The following is a 5772-nucleotide window of genomic DNA, read 5'->3' on the forward strand; positions in this document are numbered from 1 at the left end:
CTTCCTTCCTTCCTTCCTTCCTTCCTTCTTTCCTTCCTTCCTTCCTTCTTTCCTTCCATCCCTCCTTCCTTCTTTCTTTTTCAAAATTGGTAGATTTATCTTATTTCTCCCTTTGATTTTTGAAAGCCCATGTGGTTGGAAGAGCAAGAGCATAGACAGGGAAAGAGGAAAGGACAGGTGGGCAGACTGTTTCCCTAGGTAAAGGGGCCTCATGGTGTGCACCCTAGCAGACCACTCAGGGGGTGCAAGACCCTACAAGAGAGGCTCTAAAGTTGAAGCTGGCTCAAAAGGGAGAGCTGGACAGCCTCAGAGAGATGGCCCCATGTGACACAAAGGTACAGCTACTGAGGGCTGAGAGAAGCAAGGAGGAGAAAGTGGCTGCAGGCCGTGGGGACCAGGTAAGAGGGAGAGGGGACACCTTAGGGGAAGATCATGAGTTGCTGAGCAGAGGACAGATGAGGGTGGTCCCAGGAGGACAGGGGACACAGGAGTAGAAGTAATTCTTTCTCCGGGTACTTTATTTATTTATTTATTGGCGGAACCAGGGATTGAACTCAGGGCCTTGCGCTTGCCAGGGAAGTGCTTATTCCACTGAGCCATCTCCCTGGTGCCTCTCCATGTACTTTAAAAGCTCCTGGAAGTGGTGCATGATGTCCCTTAATGAGCTGAGATGATTTCCCGGTGTAACCATGGCCCGTAAGAAAATAAATCTATCTGTATTTATCTGGGTTCAATAGATGATCTGCTTTTCTGCAGAAACCTTGTGTGTACATTCAGGATAATATTAACAACTGTAATTATTTAAAAAACTTACATAGCAAAAGGGATCCTTACATGACCCAAAAGAGAAAATAAGCTGAGTTAGGGGGAAAAATAAAAAAAATAATTCCTGCACGTATGAGTTGTGAGCTGTGTTTACGAAAAATCAAAGACTTTTCCTCACACAAAGCCTGGGTGCTGAGGACTGAAGCTATGCCTTACTGTCTGCATGGATATGGGCTGTTTGATTCCTCTGCCTTCATTAATATGAGTTCAGTATTCAAGTAAATGGCTTTGCTGTTCATTAGAGAAACTTCCCCAAAGACCCATCAACCCTTCAGCGGAAAACATCAATAGTTGGTGCCTTGAGATTTTTAAAATCCCTCTTCTCAAAATCCTCACTTCACTACTTCTACCGATTCTAGGCTGCTGTAATATTTACACACCTCAATCCCTTTTGGAATATTTACCTTAAATCAAATCACCAATTCTCATTCTGCCTTCTCAGACATGGCCAAAGGATGTGAGGTAGATTTTATCCTTAACTGCAGTAAGCAAAATCTTAGCTTTCGGCACCAGCTTGTGTTGCTGTTGTCTAAGAAGCAGAGCTTCGAAGCTCAGCGCCATCTGCAGTGACAATCACGGGATGCCATCTTTGCTCCAGGTGTTTCTGTCTTTCCTAGGCTGCTTCGTTTCTCAGGCCTCCTAACTGTTTATATAAAGCCACACATATTAGGGCCAGCTATTTGCTTGGAATGAGTGTAGTTCAGTGTTTGGTTATTCTGAAAAGGGTGCTTGTTGTTTCTGGGGCCAAAAAAGCAATGAAGTACAGAAGGAAGCATTTCAGTTCATAGTGTTCTGGATCTGGCTGGCTCTTCTAGCTTTCATGGTGTACTGGGCTGCAGAAACTACTCTTGGGAAATATCATGAAAAGGAAAATTTTCTCTCAACTCACAAATTTTTCTTTACATAGGCAGTACAAAGAGAAATCAGTTCTAGAGTTTAATAAGATGAAAGGAATAAATTTTGAGATTCACTGTAAAGCTGGGTGACTATAGTCAATAATAATGCACTGTCTGGTTTTTTTTTTAATTTATATATTTGGTACAGGGTCTTGCTGTGCAGTTCATACTTGTAATGATCCTCCTGTTGTTTAACCTGCCCAGCGCTGGTAGTACAGGCGGGTACCACCACACGTGGTTTTGGTGGCCAGTATGGTGCTAGGCCAGCACGGTGTGCAGTACTGGGGATCGAACCTGGGTCCTTGCACTTGCCAGGCAGGTGCTTAGACCTCTGAGCTCTCCCTGCAGCCCTGTATTGTATGTTTCTAAGTAAGAGTAACTATCACAGGTACCACCACAAAAATCTTAAGGCGATAGATGTTAATTAGCTTAATTTAATCATTCCATATTGCATATATCTATCAAAACATTATTCAGTACTCCATAATTTTGACACAATCATGATTTGGCAATTAAAATAACATACATTTTAAAAAGGGCAAGAAGCAACATTGCAACTTGAGGACAAACATCCACTGGGGTGAGGCTCCTACCTTCTCTCAGAAATAGGGACACCTCCCTTTAATGTTTGTAACTCAAAAATGGCTCCCAGGCCCTGGAGAAGGTCATCTTGGGCCTCCAGGTTAACCAAGGCCATCTAGTTTTCAAAAAGATTTATGTACCTTCGAAAGAGAGGAGAAAGTACTCATCATTAAAGGTTTTCTAAAGTTCCTGCTCTAAGAAAAAAGAGGGGAGGTGTCTCCGTTTTTATTTTCAACAAAAATAATTAAACCTGTTATTTGAAGTTTGTCCTTGTACCATTTACCGATTTGACTGAGGTGGGCAGTTCTGCTGTGCGGTTATTTCATTTGTATCATGAGAAATTTGTGTTCTAGTGGGAACCCATGGGCTTCCAAAAGCACGTCGGTTATCTAACTACCTTTTATAACCTTTGCATTGCTCTTATGGCTCTTGTCTTAGTTACTCTTCTCTCGTTGCTGGGACTAACACCCAACACTCACAATGAAGGAAGGAAAGGTTTATTTAGCTCACAGTTACTGGAGGCTTCAGTCCATACTCAGCTGGGTCTAAGGCAGAGCAGCACACAGCAGAAAGCAACCTTTCATGGCGGTGGCAAAGAGCAAGAGCTCAAGGGAGGGGTAGCAGCAGCTCAAGCAGCTAGCTTCTCTTCCCACCTTACATTGTAATGCAAATTACCTGCCCCAGGGTAGGGGAAGTACTCACACCTATGGGTACTTCCCAGTATTTACCCATCTATGGGTAATCCCAGCAGTACTAAAACCCATAATCCCAGCCTTGGATCACACATAATCCCAGGGGATCATGTGTTAACACAAACTCTAGAAGTCCTCACCCCATGACTGCATGAGGCTTTGGGGGGACAACTAGACACAAACCATAACAGCTCTGTAAGTTGCAGGTAACTGAGGACATGCACAAAAATTCTTGCATGTAAACCACAAATTCTCCCCTGCTCTGGGAAAGTTCAGTTGACTCCCCTCCTCCACTGTGAAGAGCTTGGACTTGTTCCGCTTGCTGTCCATGCATGTCACTATTCCTGATGTATTGGTCTTTCAGCTTTTTTTTTTTTTTTTTTTTGTGCCAGTTTTCCCATATAATGGTTCTGTCACTAAGTAATGAGGTAACTCAAATCTTAAACGTGGTTTGTTTTGTATCAGTATAGGAATATGGTTTTATTTATTTTTTTCAATGTTTACTGTCCAGCAGCTGGACTAATCCAATCTTAGCTGCATTCCCACATTCCATTGTCAACCCCTGATGTGGTCTATGGCTCTGGAGAAACACTGTGTAACAGGGATTAACTTGTAGGCCAGAGTCAGGAAAAAAGTCATAGAAATAGACACTGACTGGGGGGCTGGGGATTGGGCTCAGTGGTAGATTGCTTGCCTAGCCAGCTGGAAGCCTGGGTTCAGTCCTAGGCACCAAGAACAGAACATAAACTTGTTCTAGACACTGACTGGCAGTAGATGCTGGTTACAGCTTCCCAGGGGAGGAAATATATTGATCTTTTTTGTCCATTTTAAGTTCATTGACTGAGGCCCCTGTAACAAAACAGAAGAACATGCAAATTCACTTGAGATAAGTTTTACATGGTAGGAGAGTGATAGGTTATGGTCTGAGTATGAACTGCTAAATTATCATGGCCCTGATTCACATGGCTGAATCCCCCAAACAGCAGCCTGTCTTCCCAGTGACCACTTCCTCCTTCTTACCCACCCCAGCCCTGGATACAACTTCCTTTTACCTTTCCTGCCCACACAAGGAGCCTCCAATCAGCTCCTTGTGTGTCACTGAGCCTGCCCCTTAAACTCTGCCCCTAACAAAAGTCCATAACTTCTCAGCCCCCCTGTCTCAGACCAGAGGATCTTCCCACCTCCCTGCCCTTGGTCCTCTCTGTGTCTTCAGAGTTAGTAAAGACCTCCCCTTTATTTCTACTCCTCTGCTGCACTACCACTACCACCACCACCACTGATAAAACCTAACAGAGAGCCTTCATAAAGTTGTGAGGACTTGAAACATGTAAGCTTGGTGTTGGATAAAGAACGGAGAATTGTGGAAAAAGTATGATGGGGGGATTATACGATATGTTAAAAATTTGATGAACATTTAATATATTGTGTGTGTGTGTGTGGTACTGGGGATTGAACTCAGGACCTTGCACTTGTCCGGCTGTGCTTATGCCACTGAGCTATCTCTCTGGCCCTGAATTTAAAAAAATTAAATGTGTTAAATGTAATAATGTATGGAAAGAGCAAGGCTTGTCTTCTCAGATTCCTCCTGATATCCCTTAATTTAGAGGTAAAATGTGCTTTTCCTTGGGTGTAAGATGCTATCTCTCATACTGCTGTAGGCTACTGGGGTCCTGTAGATGCTTTTCTGGGGTTGCTTCCAGGTTCCTGGCGATCTGAATAAAGAACTGGAGAAGACAGGCAAGCCACTGGAGAGCTCAATGTGGTCACGAGGTTAGTGGCAGAAGCCTTCTGGATCTCTTGTTCTCCAGGCTGATGGTAAGCCTAGGATCTCCTCCCAGAAGCCTACTTTGTTTCATACCAGAAGAGAAGACAGCACTTTCTAATTGGTTCCAGGTACAGAACTTGGAAATTGTGTGCGTGCCTGTGTTCTGGAGCCCCACGACTGACCAATCATGCTCGCCTGTCTAGCATGTTAGCCCCCACCTACTCTCCTGCCTCCACATAAGGGCCTCATGAGCTGTATAGCTGAGAGGTGGGGAGAAAAGGGGAATTCAGAGGTTTCTTTTTGCAGGTTCTGATTCTCTAAGTCCTTCATTCTAAATTCTTCTTTATTTTTCTGTGGGGAGGGTTTACTGGGAATTGAACTTATGCCCTCATGCTTGCCTGGCAGGTGCTGCACCACTAAGCTAACTCACTGGCTCCAAAATATTCAGTAAGCCAAAGTGCTATGCTTTAGGATTGCACGTCCTGCACCCTGTCATTACTGCATGACCTGGTTCATCTGGCCAAGAGTAGATTTAATTTTCTCCTGAATTTTATCAATACTTCTCCATGTCCTTTATATATGATGGTCAGCTTTTTATTTATCTAAATCACTTTATTCTCATATTCAGGAGGAAGGTGATATTTGTTCACCTTTTTGCTCTATAATGTTATGGGTTGTTTGCTTTTTACTGATCTCAAAATGGCATCAGGATTTATGAGATGATCCTTCTGGCTCAGTGAGCCTCCTGTCTCCTGTCATTGTCAGAGCGCCAATACCTGCAGCTTCAGAAGGAGCCAAAATGTAATATTAAAGGCAGGGCTGATTTACCAAAGCATTGTAAGGTGCTGAACATGATGTGGCTCTTTTTCCCTGATACTTTCAAAAAAGAAACACTCAATATAAAATCTTGTTTCCCATAGGCTCCTTCATTTTGGGGTCTTCATTTTGGGGTCTCTGCTATTATACCTACCTCTGATTTCTCTGACTCCTTGTTTGTCACTACTGGCTACAT

This window comes from Octodon degus, unplaced genomic scaffold (assembly GCF_000260255.1).
Source record: "Octodon degus isolate 3935 unplaced genomic scaffold, OctDeg1.0 scaffold00058, whole genome shotgun sequence".
Taxonomy (NCBI): domain Eukaryota; kingdom Metazoa; phylum Chordata; class Mammalia; order Rodentia; family Octodontidae; genus Octodon; species Octodon degus.